Source organism: Schistocerca serialis, chromosome 6, assembly GCF_023864345.2.
Source record: "Schistocerca serialis cubense isolate TAMUIC-IGC-003099 chromosome 6, iqSchSeri2.2, whole genome shotgun sequence".
Taxonomy (NCBI): Eukaryota; Metazoa; Arthropoda; class Insecta; order Orthoptera; family Acrididae; genus Schistocerca; species Schistocerca serialis.
Genome location: NC_064643.1, coordinates 567121174 through 567140995, shown reverse-complemented (window position 1 = coordinate 567140995; position 19822 = coordinate 567121174). Strand labels below are relative to the sequence as shown.

The window sequence follows — 19822 nt, the reverse complement described above, 5'->3', positions numbered from 1 at the left end:
GAATAGCTCAACAGGCAGTTCAGTTGAAGAGGAATGAACAGCTCTAGAAACGGAAATCTCATAAGTTGGAGAGAAAAACACAGATACAAATGAGGTAACTGCGAAGAAACCACTGCATAACAGAAGAAATACTTTTCTTGATTGATGAAAGAAAAAACTACAAAAACGTTCAGGGAAATTCCGGAGCATAGAAATACAAATCACTGAGGAGTGAAACAAACAGAAAGTGCAGAGAAGTTAAGGCGAAATGACTACATGAAAAATGTGAAGGAATCGAAAACCACATGACTGTCGGAAGGACAGACTCTTATAAAGTCAAACCAACCTTGGGTGAAATGAAAAGCAAGGGCGGTAACATTAAGAGTGCAATGGAAATTCCACTGGTAAATGCAGAGGAAAGGGCGGTTGGATGGTTGGTTGGTTGGTTTAAAGGAGAGGGGAAGAGACCAAACTGCGAGGTTATCAGTCCCCTGTTCCTGGTAAAATACACTCCTGGAAATGGAAAACAGAACACATTGACACCGGTGTGTCAGACCCACCACACTTGCTCCGGACACTGCGAGAGGGCTGTACAAGCAATGATCACACGCACGGCACAGCGGACACACCAGGAACCGCGGTGTTGGCCGTCGAATGGCGCTAACTGCGCAGCATTTGTGCACCGCCGCCGTCAGTGTCAGCCAGTTTGCCGTGGCATACGGAGCTCCATCGCAGTCTTTAACACTGGTAGCATGCCGCGACAGCGTGGACGTGAACCGTATGTGCAGTTGACGGACTTTGAGCGAGGGCGTATAGTGGGCATGCGGGAGGCCGGGTGGACGTACCGCCGAATTGCTCAACACGTGGGGCGTGAGGTCTCCACAGTACATCGATGTTGTCGCCAGTGGTCGGCGGAAGGTGCATGTGCCCGTCGACCTGGGACCGGACCGCAGCGACGCACGGATGCACGCCAAGACCGTAGGATCCTACGCAGTGCCGTAGGGGACCGCACCGCCACTTCCCAGCAAATTAGGGACACTGTTGCTCCTGGGGTATCGGCGAGGACCATTCGCAACCGTCTCCATGAAGCTGGGCTACGGTCCCGCACACCGTTAGGCCGTCTTCCGCTCACGCCCCAACATCGTGCAGCCCGCCTCCAGTGGTGTCGCGACAGGCGTGAATGGAGGGACGAATGGAGACGTGTCGTCTTCAGTGATGAGAGTCGCTTCTGCCTTGGTGCCAATGATGGTCGTATGCGTGTTTGGCGCCGTGCAGGTGAGCGCCACAATCAGGACTGCATACGACCGAGGCACACAGGGCCAACACCCGGCATCATGGTGTGGGGAGCGATCTCCTACACTGGCCGTACACCACTGGTGATCGTCGAGGGGACACTGAATAGTGCACGGTACATCCAAACCGTCATCGAACCCATCGTTCTACCATTCCTAGACCGGCAAGGGAACTTGCTGTTCCAACAGGACAATGCACGTCCGCATATATCCCGTGCCACCCAACGTGCTCTAGAAGGTGTAAGTCAACTACCCTGGCAGCAGGATCTCCGGATCTGTCCCCCATTGAGCATGTTTGGGACTGGATGAAGCGTCGTCTCACGCGGTCTGCACGTCCAGCACGAACGCTGGTCCAACTGAGGCGCCAGGTGGAAATGGCATGGGAAGCCGTTCCACAGGACTACATCCAGCATCTCTACGATCGTTTCCATGGGAGAATAGCAGCCTGCATTGCTGCGAAAGGTGGATATACACTGTACTAGTGCCGACATTGTGCATGCTCTGTTGCCTGTGTCTATGTGCCTGTGGTTCTGTCAGTGTGATCATGTGATGTATCTGACCCCAGGAATGTGTCAATAAAGTTTCCCCTTCCTGGGACAATGAATTCACGGTGTTCTTATTTCAATTTCCAGGAGTGTAATTAGACAAGGGAAAGAAGAAAAGACAGCAGACGTACAGCACAATAACAGGAGAATGAAAGAAACAGAAGAACGACGGAAGGGCAACAAACGCTACTATGGACAAAACAGGAAAAGAAAACCACAGAGAGCAGCAAGAAACAGGTAGAAGGGATGAAAACAAGAGAGCAGATGACCGTGGCTGGCCGACCACGAGAATAAAAAGGAAAATCCAGCCACTGTGCTACACATTGAAACATCCTACCTAAAAGCATTAGAGTGGAGAAGACAAAGGGAAAAGCGCGGATACGTATACAGAATGATAAAAACCACCCTCACGAATAAAACGTAAAACTAAATTGGCCAATGAGGCGCTGTCAGCAAAAATCAATGGCAACGAGTTCGATAACTGAAGATTCAGTCGCAGGGCAGCCAAAGAGGGACAGCTCACCAGGATATGGGCCACTGTCAGCCTGAGGTGGGTCATCACGACACAGGAGGTAGCCCTGTCACCCAAGCATGGCCAATGTGGAGCCGATATAGAACCACTGAGTCCTTGCGAGAGAGCCCGCGTGGAGTTCTTCCACATATTCGTAATCTCCTTAATGGCACTGCGTACTGAGGTTATGCCATTCAGTCTCCCAACGCCGCAAAACCTTTCGGCGTAGTACTGAACACAGGCCAGTTGCAGAGAAGCCAATCTCCATAAGCAGTTTCGGCATAGGCTGTTTGGCCAGCCTGTCTGCGAGTTGCCTGGGATTTCGACGTGACCACTGAACGACTGGACCGTTCTATAGATTGACTCCTGGATGGTCGCTACCAGAGGATGACGAGGGTAGCACTGGTCGATAGCTCGTAGGCTGCTCAAGGAGTAAGTATACAGAAGAAACGGCTCCGCAGGGCATGAACGGATGTGCTCAAGAGCACGAGGTATAACCACCAGCTCGGCAGTGAAAGCACTGCAGCCATCGGGCAAGGAATGCTGTTCAGTATGTCCTCCACGGACATACGCGAAGCCGACGTGATCATCAGCATCGAGCCGTCAGTTTAAACTTCATGGCCTTGGTGCATGTCAAGACGTGAAGCCGCGGCCTAGGTGTACACCATGGAGGTGTACGTGAATGGACTTCAAGTATATGTGGTAAAGGCAAGGACTCCTGTTCGGAAAGAAGGGATCAGACACGACCTGCAATTGGAAGTCCTGACCTGGCCCGCTGATGCGGGAGATGAACCGCGGTCGTTGAGAAAAGGAGATGGTAATTCGGATGCACGGGAGAACTACAAACGTGTGCAATGTAACCGGCCAGCAGCTGTGCATGCCTAACCTGCAGTGGATGGACTCCGGCTTCCATGAGGACTGGTCACTGGACGCGTCCTAAAAGCTCATGTGGTTAGGCGAACGCCACAGTGGTGCACAGGGTCGAGTAAACGCAAAGCTGAGGGCGCCGCCAAACCATAAACCTAACTTCCATAGTCAAGGCGGGATTGAACGAGGGCTCTGTAGAACTGCAGCAGCGTAGAGCGATCTGCAGCCCAGTTGGTGTTGCTGAGGCAGCGGAGGCCACTGAGGTGCTGCCGCTTAAGCTGACGAAGATGAGGAAGCCAAGTCAATTGGGCGTCGAAATCCAGTCCTAAGAATCGATATGTCTCCACTACAGTGAGTGGATCGTTATGAAGGTAAACGTCTGGTTCCGGATGAACGGTCCGACGCCGACAGAAGTGCGTAACACACGAATTTGCGGCCGAAAACTGGATACCGTGGGCTAGAGCCCATGACTGCGCCTTGTGGATGGTTCCCTGCAGGTGCTGCTCAGCAACACCAGTACTGGTAGAGCAGTACGAAATGCAGAGAAGTTGAGACAGACGGCCCTACAGCTGCTGCTACACCATCAATGGCCACTAAAAGTAGAGACACACTAAATGCAGAGCCCATTCTCTTGGATATGGAGGGAACTATGGGAGGAGCCAACTTGGACATGGGCAGTACGAAGCAACAGGAAATTTTGGATAAAAATCAGGAGCAGGCTTCGAAGGCCCCACTGGTATAATGTGGCAAGGATATGATGACGCCAGGTCGTGCCATACGCTTTTCGTAAATAAAAAAAAAAAAAAAGGAACCATGTGTTGGCGTCTGGAAAAGGCTGTTCGGATAGCACACTCGAGGGACACAAGATTATCAGTGGTAGTGCGACCCTGATGGAAGCCACCGTGACATGGATCCAGTAGGCCACGTGACTCCAGGACCCAACCCAACTGCCGACACACCAAGCGTTCAAGGAGCTTACAAAGAATGTCGGTGAGCCTGATTAGCTAATAGCTATCCACATCGAGCAGGTTTTTACCGGGTCTGAGCACCGGAATGATGGTGCTCTCCCGCCATTGCGATGGAATGACGCCAACGCACCATATCCGGTTGAAGCTGACCAGGAGATGTCGCTTGTAGTCAGATGAGAGATGTTTAATCATCTGTGGATTCGATCAGGTCCAGGTGCAGTGTCGGAGCAACTTGCAAGGGCACTGAGGAGCTCCCGCTCAGTAAACTGGGCGTTACAGGATTCACTGTGGCGTGCAGTGAACGAGAGGGCTTTCCCTTCCAGCCGTCGTTTGAGAGTGCAAAAGGCTGGGGGGTAATTTTCCGACGCAGAGGCTCGAGAACAGTGCCCAGCAAAGTGCTCGGCAATCGCGATTGCGTCGGTAGACAACACACCATTTATGTTGACACCAGGGACACCTGTTGGAGCCTGGTACCCGAAAACACGTTGAATCTTGTCCCGACTTGGGAAGGTGATGTATGGCACCCAATGGTCGAGACGTATCTTTCCCAACACTCCTGTTCCCGTCGTTTGATAAGTTTACGAACGCGGGCACGGAGCAGTTTAGAGGCTATGAGGTGCTCCAGGAAAGGGTGCCGCTTATGCCGCTGTAGAGCTCGCCGACGCTCCGTAATTGCTTTAACGACTTCCGGCGACCACCAAGGGACTGCCTTTCACTGGGGGCACCCCAAAAGAGCGAGGGATCGCGTTTTCTGCCGCAGAAAGGGTTATTGTAGTCATCTGCTCAACCATCACATCGATGTTGCCGCATAGGGGAGATTCAGTGATGACAGCAGAGGTGAAAGTTTCCCAGTCCGCCTTGTTTAAAGCACATTTAGGCAGCACGCCAGGGCAGTGACAGGAAGCTGGGGAAGTGGTCGCTACCACACACGTCGTCAGTGCTCTCCAGTGGATAGATGGGAGAAGTCCTGGGACGCAAACTGACAAATCAATGGCCGAGTAACTACCATGAGCCACACTGAAATGTTTGATAGCCCCAGTATTTAAGAGGCAGAGGTCGAACTGAGAAAGTACGGCTTCGACGTCTCTGCCTCTGCCACCCCACAAGGGGTTATGGCCATTAAAATCTCTCAAAAGTAGGAAAGGTTTAGGCAGTTGATAAATCAGTGCAGCTAATACATTCAGGGTTACTGCACCGTCTGGAGGGAGATATATATTGCAGACAGTTATTTCCTGTGTCGTCCTTGTCCTGGAAGCCACAGCTTCAAGAGGGGTTTGAAGGGGCACAGTTTCACTACAGACTGGGTTTAGGACATAATCGCAAACTCTACTTGACACTCGATTATAGTCTCCATGGTTCCTGTAATATCTCTTATAGCTGCGGAGGGCAGGGGTCTGCATAGCCAGGAACCACGTTTCCTGGAGGGCACTGCAGAAAGCACGTGTAAAGCTTAACAGTTGTCACGGCTCAGCCAGGTGGTGGAAAAACAGCCACAATACCACTGGAGGATGTTGTCATCGTGAGACTGGGAAGGCATGGAACATTCAATGAGACAGTTTACGCCTCAGGGTCACCTGCTGCACCAACTTATTGCCTGAGCAGTCTATATCCATTGTGCCTAAGGGTCTGGCGAGATCTAGGTCCTCAGCAGGCGCCAGAATCTGCACCTCATCCACAGACGCAGAGCTTGTAGGTAGCAGTGGTGTGGGTGCTACCGCAATTCTCTGGGGTCTTAGGGATCTTCTTTTTGGATTTCTCTCGCTGCTCCTTGGATTTCCCTGGCTGGGAGGACTTCACTGGCTCAGACTCTGGGACTGAGGATGAGCGTGAAGCCCTATGACCAGCTGCTTTTGGGCTCTTCAGCCACTGGCAGGTGTCATATTTCCCACTAGCAGAAACCTGGGAAGCGAGTGACTCAAGAGAGCCTATCCTATCGAGAGGAGTCTAAGAAGACTTACGCTTCTCCAGCACAGTAGTGGGGACTGATACCCCGATGGTTGGGGGCATGTTGCTCCTGAAGTAGATGGTGGAGGAGCAACAGGGAGGGAAGTGTCCATCACCATTCAAGGGGGCAGATGTAGTCTTCTGGACCTGAGAGGTGACTGGGGTTGGCGGAGCTGATGGGGCTAGAACTGTCGTAGTGGCGGCGTAAGACGATGTCATACTTACAGGATGGAGGCGTTCAAATTTCCTCTTAGCCTCAGTGTAGGTCAGTTGGTCCAGGGTCTTGTATTCCATGATTTTCCTTTCTTTCTGGAGAACCCTGCAGTCAAGCAAGGTGAATGGGGAGGCGGAGCACATGGAGTATTGGGATGTTATGGGTGTTCACAATCTTGACATGTGAAGCTGGAAGTACGGTGGGAAGACATATGGCTGAACTTCCAGCATTTAAAGCACCGCATTGGAGGAGGGATATAGGGCTTTACATCACAACGGTGGACTGTCACTTTGACCTTCTCGGCTAATGTATCGCCCTCGAAGGCCAAGATTAAGGCACCAGAGGCAACCTGATTATCCTTCAGACCCCGGTGGACACAACGAACGAAATGTACACCTCGCCGCTCTAAATTGGCGCGCAGCTCTCCGTCAGACTGCAAGAAAAGGTCCCTGTGAAATATGATACCACTTTGAAACACGTATCTATTTTGTGCGAGCTGTAAATAAATAGTTGCCTCTATTAAAGTTCCAACCCTTGTATGTAATTAGAGGAATAGGCAGGACTGTGGAAATCATCGTGCATACTGTGATGCCATTACTAGTAGGACTATCCAAGGTGCACATGTACTGATGTAATATTCATATTACTGAAATAGGCAAAATAGTCGCTAGTGGGATAGACCCAATCACTCTTCGTGGATTTTCAGAAGGCCTACTGATACGGTACCACAAAACAATCTGTGGAACAGTTTGAGAAATAAATGACATATTAATTAATTACATTTTAACCAATTACATTAAAGCAATTAAGCAATTCTGTTAGGACAGTGTGAGTGCTGTCAATGTAGAAAATTCAGTGTCACCGTAGTTTTCTGATACAAAAGGGTTACGCCAAGGATAAGCTGTAAAACTGACGCTATTTAAAATCTATGTGGAGGGAGCACTTAAAGCCTGGAGGAGCAAATGTGAAGCCATGGAAGTCCCATGGGAGACGAAATCTAGTACACACCTCTTCGCCCATGAGCAAGGCACCATAGCAGGATATCTGGATGATGATGATTACGTGCTTTTGAAGTTAAAAGACGAATGGGTATCGAGAAATCAGTAATGGACAGCTTAGAAGTGAAACGTCTAAAATGGTACGGACGTTTGGGAAGGTTGGACGATGGACTATGGCCAAAGAAAGTGTGGCAATAGACACCAGTGGAAAGAGAAAAGCTTGGCTGTCCTAGGAGGAGTTGGGGTCGAGATGTCCGGGACGCGATGGATGCCAGAGGATTACAAGAAGAAGATTGGCGCGTTCGGAGGAAATGGAATAAAGGAAGCTAGAAGCGGCACCAGCCGTAGAATACTCGCAATATGATCATGACAGTCATGATGTTAACTCCATACTGTAAACACTTCTTGCTGAAACCAAAAATTTTTGCATTCTGTTCTTTCCGATATCGATGAGCAGCACCCTTTGCCTGGTTAAGCAATGATGCAAGCAATGGTTGCTTGTTGCTTTGCGGATTGTAATTAAGTGGATGGGTCTGTGTTCACCATCACCTTAGGAAACGTTGACTAGCTCTGTAAGAGCTAAAAGAAAATTATGACATTTGTTTATGGTCACCGAGGGACCACCATGATAAACTGAGTGTTTAGTAAGTCTCACACGAACTTAGTATCGTGACTTAGAGCAAAACCAGCACCGGAGTGAGCACAAAAACACATGACCTCAGCCGCTCGAGATCTCTGCGACAAGGCTCGCTAGCACGTTGCAAGTGTCGTAACCGAAAAGCAGCGTGGGCACGAGTAGGGCGTGTTATGTCACGCTCTCTGCATTTCTGAAGTACTTCCGCCAAACTTTGACAGACTAGTGATGGGCAGAATTGAGTACTTCAAGGAATCGAGAGCAAAGAAGAGTAGAATACACATCCGAGAACTCCAACGCTTATGACCTTGCTGCTAGGGCCAGACATACACCAGTCTGACAGCACCAATAATGTAATATTTCATTTCATCAGCTGTGCCTCTAAGTAGTTCTGTGTAACTGGAGGAAAGCAACATCAGTTTCTGGTGTTAGATTTCCCAATAACATTTTACTTTTTTGCAAGAAAATCAGGGACTGTTGTTTTAGGACTAGTGTGTTTTTTTTGGGACAGTCTCTCTCATGCAACTTTAAGTGAACTACTAGCCAAGTAAAATATTAGTTCGTTTACAACGTTCTCATATTGCCGCTTGATAATGAACTGGCGATTTTTTCATTAACGGTATGGGTTTCCCCACCCCATGTACGAGATTACTGAACGACTAACGCAATTCATGGTGCATAGCGCACGGTACCCAGTTGCAGGTTCCGTATCTAACAGATGCCAGGGACAACAAAAATTTGTTTTCCAGTATTTCACATACAGGGTGGCCCAGAAATGTTGCGACAGACTTTGAGGAATTGTAAAGAGTGTCTTGAGGAATAAACCGAGGACAGGAACCGTGTCCGGAAATGTCAGCCAACGACGTCTACAGAGCGTTGAAGCTATGGGCGCTGGCGCCTGCCATTAGGCCACCCCTTCGGCAGAGAACGTGACTTTGTACGTTGATAGACCGTAGAGCAGTGGTTCCCAACCTCGGGGTAATTATCACCTTGGTGGTAAAATGAAATTTTCTGAGAGGTAAAAACTAAACGATTCGATTCTGTTTCCATCACAAAACTTAACTATTTTCAAATTACTATTATCACAATTTTGTAAGGCTCTTTTATTGATTATACAAGTTACCAGTAATTACTTTTTCTCAGTTAGTAGCATTAATGCGGTGGAGTTACAGGTCCTCACACAGTCCACCCAGTGTTCATATGTGTGTGAATTCATAAGGGACCAAACTGCTGAGGCCATCGGTCCCTAGCCTTACACATTCATTCATTCATTCATTCATTCACACACACACACACACACACACACACACACACACACACACACACACACACACACACACACATATTCATCTTTCAGCATTTAAAAAAATAAGTGTTCCAAGAAAAGTCTTCCATTGTACAGCTTAGTTAGATGCTAAATTTGGTGACAATTGGGGGAAGGAGGGGGGGCAACAGACTGCGGTTGGGGTGGGGGGGGGCGGGGAGGTACTAGTTAATGTCTAATTGCACTCAGGAGGAATGGTCTACGAAAGGTTGGGAACCACTGCCCTAGACGAAACGTCTTGCAATGTTGCTTGTTATTCAGTGATCGCGACTCATTGCCAAAATCACCATTGGAGAAGACTGGGGTAGCGGCTGCGTAGAGAGGCCTAGTAGTCTCCTGTGAATGCGAGGTTCAGTTGCCTCGGTGGATGACGGTTTCGGACATGGTTATCAATCTGCAGTTTTTCTCCTGGAACCATCTGAAATGTCCATTATTTTTTTATATACGAGGGGCGTTTGAAAAGTCCGTGCAAAAATAAAAACTACGTATGTGTTTCGAGTAAACCTTTTTTTATTTTTCGACATAATCTCCTTTCAGACTTATACACTTCGTCCAACGCTGTTTTAATTTGTTGATCCCTTCCGAATAATAGGAATTGTTCAAGTCTTCAAAATACCTACTAGTTGCTGCAATCACCTCCTCGTTTAAATAAAATCATTGTCCCACCAGCCATTTCTTCAAATTGGGGAACAAATCATAGTCCGAGGGAGTCAAGTCTGGAGAATAGGGGGGATGTGAAACGAGTTGGAATCCTATTTCAATAAATTTTGCGACCACAACTGCTAAGGTGTGTGCTGGTGCATTGTCTTGATGGAAAAGGACTTTTTTGCGGTCCAATCGCCGACGTTTTTCTTGCAGATCGGTTTTCAAACGGTCCAATGACGATGAATAGTATGTACCTGTAATAGTTTTACCCTTTTCTAGATAGTCGATGAGGATTATCCCTTGGAATCCAAAAGACAGTCAGCATAACCTTTCCGGCCAAAGGGATGGTCTTCGCCTTTTTTTGGTGCAGATTCTCCCTTGGTAACCAATTGTTTACATGGTTGTTTGGTCTCAGGAGTATAGTAATGTATCCATGTTTCATACACAGTGACGAAACGCCGCTTAAAGTCCTGCGGATTCTTCCTGAACAGCTGCAAACCATACTTTGAACACTTCACACGATTCCGTTTTTGGTCAACCGTGAGCAATCGCAGAACCCATCTTGCGGATAGCTTTCTCATGTCCAAATGTTCAGGCAAAATATTATGTTCCCGTTGATTGGAGATGCCCACAGCACTAGCAATCTCTTGCACCTTAACTCTTCTGTGATCCATCACCATGTCATGGATTTTATCAATAATTTATGGAGTCATAACCTCCACAGGGCGTCCAGAACGTTCAGCATCACTTGTGCCCATATGGCCACTCAGAAAATTTTGAAACCACTTACAAACTGTTCTAATCGAAGGTAAAGAGTCAACGTAATGTTTATCAAACTTCTCTTTAGTCTCCTAAAGCATTTTGCCTTTCATAAAGTAATGTTTAATCAACACACGAAATTCTTTTTCGCCCATTTTTTTGACAATCACTCGACTTCCTTGATTCACAAGAATGCCAAACACAAAGAAATAGACCAATATGGCCGAAACTTGGTGTGCTTTCTTTCCAAAGATGCTACAAACTAAACAGGACCTCGATAAGCGCCGGTGGTGCCATCTCTCGGACCTTGCACGGACTTATCAAACGCTCCTCGTACAGGGGAAAAATAAATTCCAGATGGAAACCCGTATCGGAAACAGTTATCCACCGAGGCATCACATTTATAGCAGACAAGAGCTCCCCGCGCAGCAGCTAGCTCCACCCACGTCATTGGTGGCTGTGGCAATCATTCACGATCAGTGAATAACAAACAACGTTGTCACACGTTCCGACTACGGTGCGCCAGCGTACAAAACCAGGTCGGCTGCCGATGGGTGGCCTAGTGCAGGCGCCAGTACCTGTTGCTTCGACGCTCTATAAGCGTAGTTGGACGACGTTTCCGGACACCCCATCCTCGATTTTTTTCCTATAGACACCACGCTCTACAACCCCACAAGCTTGTCGCAACATTTCTGGGACCCCGAGTTTGAAAAGCTTAACACAATATGACAAGCATTACAATTACAAACCATGTGTGTCTTGAAGCACCATTAACTCAAAGCGCGCAAATTAACCAGACTATATTCATCCAGTACACGAGAATGGGAGCACTTAGCTACTTCCGACAAACTTAAAGCATAAATTCAAACCCTTTGTAAACTTTCTCTCGCTTAAACGCTTATCGTCAAAAGTTTAAGACAGTAACTCTTGCAACGGAAGTTCTGGCACAATGTATGTAATTTAGGCGTTATGGAGACCACTGACCGAGTAGGATCAGTGTTGAGTCGTCGACATTCACACACGAATCACATTGTGTTCCAGCTGGCATAATGTAAATGTACATGTGTTTATGCACTACTGGCCATTAAAATTGCTACATCACGAAGATGACCTGCTACAGACGCGAAATTTAACCGACAGAAAGAAGATGCTGTGATATGCAAATTATTAGCTTGTTGCGATGCCTCGTGTAAGGAGGAGAAATGCGTACCATCCCATTTCCGACTATGATAAAGGTCGGATTGTAGCCTATCGCGATTGCGGTTTATCGTATCGCGACATTGCTGCTCGCGCTGGTCAAGATCCAATGACTGTTAGCAGACTATGGAACAGGTGGGTTCAGGAGGGTAATACGGAACGCCGTTCAGAATCTCAACGGTCTCGTATTACTAGCAGTAGAGATGACAGGCGTCTTATCCGCATGGCTGTAACGGATCGTGCAGCCACGTTTCGATCCCTGAGTCAACGGATGGGGACGTTTGCAAGACAACAACCATCTGCACGAACAGTTCGACGGCGTTTGCAGCAGCATGGAATATCAGGTCCGAGACCATGGCTGCGGTTACCCTTGACGCTGCATCACAGACAGGAGCGCCTACGATGGTGTACTCAACGACGAACCTGGGTGCACGAATAGCAAAACGTCATTTTTTCGGATGAATCCAGGTTCTGTTTACAGCATCATGATGGTCGCAGCTGTGTTTTGCGACATCGCGCTGAACGCACATTGGAAGCGTGTATTCGTCATCGCCATACTGGCGTACCACCCGGCGTGATGGTATGGGGTGCCATTGGTTACACGTCTCGGTCACCTCTTGTTCGCACTGACGGCACTTTGAACAGTGGACGTTACATTTCAAATGTGTTACGACCCGTGGCTCTACCCTTCAAAAAATAGTTCAAATGGTTCTGAGCAATATGGGACTTAACATCTGAGTCCCTTAGAACTTAGAACTACTTAAAAACCTAAGTAACCTAAGGACATCACACACATCCATGCTCGAGGCAGGATTGGAACCCGCGACCATAGCATTCGCGCGGTTCCAGACTGAAGCGCCTAGAACCGCTCGGCCACATCGGCCGGCGCTCTACCCGTCATTCGATCCCTGCGAAACCGTACATTTGAGCAGGATAATGAACGACCGCATCTTGCAGGTCCTGTACGGCCATTTCTGGATACAGAAAATGTTCGACTACTGCCGTGGCCAGCACATTCTCCAGATCTCTCACCAATTGAAAACGCCTGGTCAATGGTGGCCGAGCAATTGGCTCGTCACAATACGCCAGTCACTACTCTTGATGAATTGTGGTATCGTGTTGAAGCTGCATGGGGAGCTGTACGTGTACACGGCATCCAAGCTCTGTTTGACTCAATGTCCAGGCGTATGAAGGCCGTTATTACGGCCAGAGGTGGTTGTTCTGGGTACTGATTTCTCAGGATCTACGCACCCAAATTGCGTGAAAATGTAATCACATTTCAGTTCTAGTATAATATATTTGACCAATGAATACGCGTCTATCATCTGCATTTCTTCTTGGTGTAGCACTTTTAATGGCCAGTAGTGTATGTGTGTGTGTGTGTGGGGGGGGGGGGGGGGGGAGGAGGATCCAGTTTTTACTTGAAATTACTAGGAGAGCTAGTCATTCTGCATGCACACAACAAACTGTGGTAAGAGTTACGTAGTGCCCTGCCCTACCTTGTATTTTTACATTTGGTACATGATAAACAAAGCTGTCCTCACCTCGAGGATTGACCGGAACATACCAGTACCCTACTGGGTAATGTCCTAGCAAACTGAACATTATAACCTTGCAGCGTTTAGACTTTATATTACTGTGTTCTAACGTTCTGTCTGCACTGTTGACGTTAAGTACAACAGTGTTGAACATTATGTATGTAGTTATTACGGTCTCTATCTGTAGACTGGATTGATACAACCTACTTCCACTTGAACCTGCTTTCTGTATTGTTAGGTCTCCCTGTTCATTGCTTACCCTGCTCACTTCCCTCCATTACTAAACTGACGATTCCTTGATGTCTCATAATGTGTTCTACCAACGCATTCCTTCTTTTAGTACAGCTCTGCAACACATTTCTTTTTAGAGTTGCATGCTTCAATCGGTAAAAACGGAACCCTTCCAGAATCGTTATGTTGCCCGTCCATCTGTCGGTCCAACTGTTCAAAACCCTTCTTCTCAGCAACAAATAGACGGGTCAAGTTGAAATGTACGTCACATACTGAGGTCTATTGTCCCTTGGCTGAGTACAAAATTGAAGCTTCTAAGTCACTGCAGCCAAAAGATCCATGTACGTCATATATTTTGATACTCGCAAACTCTTTCATCAAAATCTACACAGTACTTCCCGTTGGCCTAGAATCATGAAATTTGGCAAAAAGCAACGTTTCACAGTGGAACCAAATGAAAACCCGGAAAACTGTAAATTTGTAATTATATCAAACGAAAAAATATCTTTTTGTCATTGCTCATCGGACATTCTGTCTCTTCGTAGTCTGGTAAGACCCCTTATTTTAAGGAATAGGCTGAGTATCAAGTTGAAATTAGGCCACATACTGAGATCTCTGGGCCCTTGGCGGTATAATAAACGTTAATTTATACGTCAATGCGATCAAAAGATTGGCCCATTAACGTCACGTACTTTGATACTCTCACTCATAAAAACCTACGGGTTACCTCCTCTTGATCTAAATGACATTTGTCAAGAAGTAAGGTTTCACAGTACAAGTAATGGGAAAAATCCGATAATAGTTAACTTTTAATTATATCACAAAAAGTAAGTCTTGTCATTTGTTATCCGACGTAAAACTTGAACTTAAAAAAATCAGGCGTTCTGAATTTAGGCTGACTGGGTCGTCGGAATGGTGAAGGTCAAATCACACGTTTCAAAGTTTATCTACATCATCAGATATCCAGGAGCGATTATTGGTCACAGGCATGGCATTTCAAGTTGTGTGTGAAACGCCATATCTACGTGAAGTAATCGCTTCTAGATATCTGATGATGGCTAAATTCCCAAAAATCCCTTGCCTGATGTTTGACTTTTACCACTGCGACCCGGTCAGCCTCAATGGAGACCTACTGATAATTATAAAAATAGTCGCCAGCCTCCTTCATTACTGTATGTCACATTTGTATTATTAAAATTAAAACATTGTCGAGAAACTTTGAATCCCTGAGGTCAGTATCCTGCCAGTATTAAAACCTAACGGGTGAAAATGGTGGAGATTCTCCTCGAATGCCCGAATGGCTTAACTGTCTACATACATAATTAAGTTTGTACGGACACCTCAGTGCGCGAGTCCTATTCGCATCTGGCCAGTTTTTTTTCCCTTTTAATACCTCTTCATTAGTTACTCGATTTTCCCACTTAATTTTCAGAATTCTCCTGAAGCACCAAACTACGAAAGCCTCTATTCTCTTATTTTAGGAACTATTTATCACCCACGTTTTACTACCGTACAAGGCAACACTAACGACAAATACTTCTAGAAGAGCATGCCAACATTTAAATTTATAGTTGTTGTTAAGATATTTCTATTTCCCAGAAATGCTTTTCTGTTGTTGTCTGTCTACATTTGATATCCTCTCTATTTGGACCAACAATGTTTCTGCTGGAAAAGCAAAACTCGTCTGCTACTCTGAGTGTCTCATATGTTCATATGTGTGTGAATTCCTAAGGGACCTAACTGCTAAGGTCATCGGTCCCCAGACTTCTACACTACTTTAACTTATTGCTAAGAACAACACACACACATCCATGCCCAAGGGAGGACTCGAACCTCTGGCGGGAGGGGCCGCGCAATCCGTGACATGGCGCCTCAAACCGCACGGCCACTCCGCGCGGCTGAGTGTCTCATTACCTAATGTAATTGCCAGGCATCGCCTTTTTTAATTCGACTACATTCAATCACCCTTGTTTTACTTCTGCTGATGTTCATCTTCTAATCTACTTTTAAGACATCACCCATTATGTTCAACTGCTCTTGTACCCAGACACATACAGTGAATGTAGGTCATTTCGTGCCTGATGATTATTTGTGAATATCGAAACTGATAACAATAATAATCGTTTTTCGTAGCAGTTAATGATGGCACGTATGACTTTCGACAATTTCACATAAATGTCATACATTAAAAGTAGTCTACTATTATAGACAGCCTCCTAAATTCAGCCAAGGAAAACCAAAGTAACTTGTCGTCGATATCGAGGTCATTAGAGAGCGGAAATTCACCTTGATTCAGGGCGCCCAACAACGTAGTTGTCAGCATACCTTGTAGCTTCGGATGGGCAGATCGATTAATTAAATAAGAGCGTATGTTTTTGGAGAGGAAACGTCTTATGGCGCAACTAGACAAAAGGAAGGGGTATGTAAGAAAATGAAACACCTATAGCCGTCCTTATGATGTCATTTATTGTATGGCTACCAGCTTCGGTGCATCAGTGCACCATATTCATGCCTTAACTGATGCCGAAAGGGTTAACACCATCCGTATACATGTGTTAAAGGCCAATATCTGTAACAGGTTTTCGCAGATTACCTGTAACCGCAATTTTGTCTCTCAAACGATCTATTATCAAGTTGATGATTGGAGAGAGAATATTGCGGTTACAGATAATCTGCGAAAACCAGTAATAGATGTTGGCCTCTGATACATAGTGTATACGGATGGTGTTAACCCTCTCGGCATCACCTAAGGCCTAAGGATGGTGCACTGAAGCACCAAATCTCGTAGCCATACAATAAACGACATCATAAGGACGGCTGTAGGTGTTTCATTTTCTTACATAAGTGAACGGCCGAAGTCCCGCAGACCTCCAATCACAAGGATGGACATACAAAAATAAGCGGTAGGTTGACAAAACATATTCTGAGATGAAGGAATACTTATTTTGGTAATGGAAGGAGGTGGCTGGGGTGCGGGAAATTGCGGGAGGAGACCATGGCTTGAACGTAGAGAGCACGTTCAAGTGGATGTGGAGTGTCGAGTAGCTACGGAGACAGGAAAAAAATCTGTACAGGGTAGACTAACATAGGGAACGGCAGGAAACTACTTGTAGCACTGGTGATCATTAATATTACAACAATTACTACTATTAAAAATGACCGGCTTCTCGCTAAAAAAAGTAAAAAAATAAAACTAGGGTGAAATCGCCTCCGCTCGCTCCCCCGCCCCCTCTTGTCACATGGCCTGTAGGTGACAGCCATTACTTGAAGGCAGCAGATGTCATGAACCTCGGGCTTCGCTTCTTTGACAGCGAAAAAGGCGTTAGTGAAAGTATCTGTCCAAAACGCGTACTCGCAGCAACAAGCGAAAATGGGAGACTTTAAAACGTTTATATTTTTCACGTAAGAAGTGTATACGAGCGGTAAGTCTTGCACACTTCTCTAAATGCTCTTGGGAAGATATGTATCTCTCGTAGAGTATTTCCCCCTTATTTCTAAGTGGCGCCTCGAGTCATTTGCTGACTACCTGAGATCGCTGTAACACGAAACAGTTTTCATACAGATGCACATCAGCGGATTTTCGAAGACCTTTGACAACGTCATTGTTTACAAGCGAGAGGAAAGTCATAGTAAACTGCTGTCGCCCGAAGTGATGGTGAGTAGAACGTTAAAAAACTCAGCAACGTCAAACGGTTGTGTGATCATTGATCATTGTGGACACGAGTCACAAAACTTGCAAATTTTTGCAGCTGCTACTTCTAGGTCACTTAAATAATATTCTACGTCATGCGCTGTTTAAATCTCGCTGGTTCTTGTATCTTTCTAAACTTCAGCGACACCATCTCCATTTCAAGCACTGTATAGAGTGAGCCGTCACCAATGACACTGCCGTCGCAAGACAAACATGAGAGTTCTAAATATGACAGTTAGTGTGGTGCAACATTCATGTTTCGTGTATCTAGTATGGTGTACAGTGTCGTTATGGAAGTGAAGATCAGCGACGCCGAACTTTTTCGAATGACGGAACCTTTACTAAACAATTATCACGTCACGAATTATTAAAGAGGCTGTAGCATTACGTCGATCTTATAACAAAGCTTGCTGAACACTGCAAGTGTATCATCACCGCAAAGAGAAAAATCTTTGTACGAGGCATCTCAATTTCCACTACTTTGCTATATCCTAAGTAATGTGATTTACACACACACACACACACAAATGCGCGCGCTCTGTGTTCGCGAACGCCAAATTTCCTTGGAACAGTTAAAGGCCGCCAATATCGCGCGCAAACCATCTGATCGCAACAAATTATTTACTGTCCACGAATGAGTGACTTACATCTAGCAAACCGTGAACAGCTCTTGATCCTTGTTCTTAGACGTACTACTTACGGTTCCGAACAACTTGCACGTGTCTGCTATCTTATACTTTCAGCGGTAAAGCTTGTCTTCAGAATGTATACATCTGTCTGTCAACGTCCTAAAGTAGTACGTGTGCGCTGATTTTAGATGTACATGTGAGAACAGCCCCGCCAGTGCGAAACCAAACATTCGAGTAGCTTTATGTGAAACTGATGTTGCAAATGTAAACACACAAGTCTCACCAAATCAGAGAAAACTGTCGTAGTTTTGTCTCCCAATCGCTTTGCGGCGGTCATCCGGCGTGCAGCTGACGAAAATCCTTAAGCTTCTGCTCTGTTTAAATAGTGAAAACCTTTACTCGGTGGTGTTTTGGAGCAGTTATGAAGTAAGGGTATTTTCCTTTAATTTAACAACAAAGCTATGACGAACGAGCCTTGCGCAATGGTATCTCTTATATCCCAATGACAGTGCTTTGAATAAAATTTGGAATATCTTTGTCGATTATCATAACTATAAAGCAAATATTTGAATATATCACTGCCATAAGCTGAATGGTAAGTGCTGAGCAATATTTTCAAACACTTTTACTGTACTGTGCTATCCGCATCTTCGCTGTGACTCGCATACAATTGCAATTGACATTAAGAAGTACACTCACCCGTGTTGTACTGTAATAGAGGCAGGGGGCAGCGGCTCTTTTAATCACGGTCCGATGACAAATGCAGTAACTGAGCAAAATGTAAACACAACAGAACACACGCGGTGTACGCACGTGGCCAAACGTCTAGCACCGTACCCACATTACAACTGAGGACCCCGCGCTCCAGCTGTTTACACCTTTAGCCGCCGCAGCGCCACAGTCGTCCAACTGCCTTCCGCGTCGAACGCTGCGCGCCTACCGGCAACAAGTGGAACCACATTCACCACCGAAGGTCGCGCCTCAACGGTCAGCTTGCGTCCCTTGTTCCAAGTAAAAAATTTTCCGCTGTTCTCACAATTTACACTTGTGACTTTTTGCGGTGGCGTAAAGTCTTCTCAGAGCTCTTATGAAAGTAGTGTGCAAACTGGTAACTTTATGCAATAGTATTTCTTTCTCTAAGTTCATAATACAAACGGAGAATGAAGCGAACTTGTGTCAAATTCATTATAGAACATTAAGATGAAATTGAATATAGCTACTGTGAAAGCTATATCTTCTTTTTGGGCCACAAACTGCAACAACTTTTTTAGCTACAGAATAACGTAGCCTGCTTGTGCTCTTCCTATGAGCACAATCGTCAATAACCCGAAGCAAGTTAAGTCATAATGTGCTATATTTACACGCAGCCGTAGTGAGCTGATCCAACGCCTCTGACAAGACCTGAGAAGATGCGTCCCACCACTCACTCTTTCTCCCCAAAAATACATTAGCGCAATATTTTACGCAGATATAGCACATTTTGTAGTGTTGTAAATAGTTATCATAATAATCGTGAGTTACTGAAAAATATTAATTAAATTAGCTACGTTGGTACAAAATATTGCACACAACAAATTAAATTCATCAATACTGTAAGTAAATTAATTTTTTAAAATAAAATAAAATCTACATTTTATTGATAATTGCAGTTACTACACATTGACGCCAACATGAAGTGTCATAAACAACATATTTTATTTGTTCCGCAATCATAATTACCAATTAGAAATAAAATAGTAAGGATTGTAATCTGAATGTGACTTCTCCTGATTTGATCGAAAAAACCTTACTGATTGTATCATTGAAGTCTAGTAGCAGCTGTGTCATATCCTATAGACAAGGTAGCCAAATGTGAT

General features: G+C 45.8%; 1 protein-coding gene across 3 annotated transcripts in view; it reads right to left on the bottom strand.

Annotated features, from left to right (window-relative positions):
- LOC126483808 (V-type proton ATPase 116 kDa subunit a 1) overlaps positions 1-18820 on the bottom strand; it is a 617022-nt gene extending 598202 nt beyond the window's left edge. For all 3 annotated transcript variants that reach the window (XM_050106991.1, XM_050106990.1, XM_050106992.1), the window contains exon 1: positions 18666-18820. The gene's annotated coding sequence lies outside the window, so the exon portion shown is untranslated. The remainder of the gene's footprint in view (positions 1-18665) is intronic.
- Positions 18821-19822: the final 1002 nt, after the last annotated feature.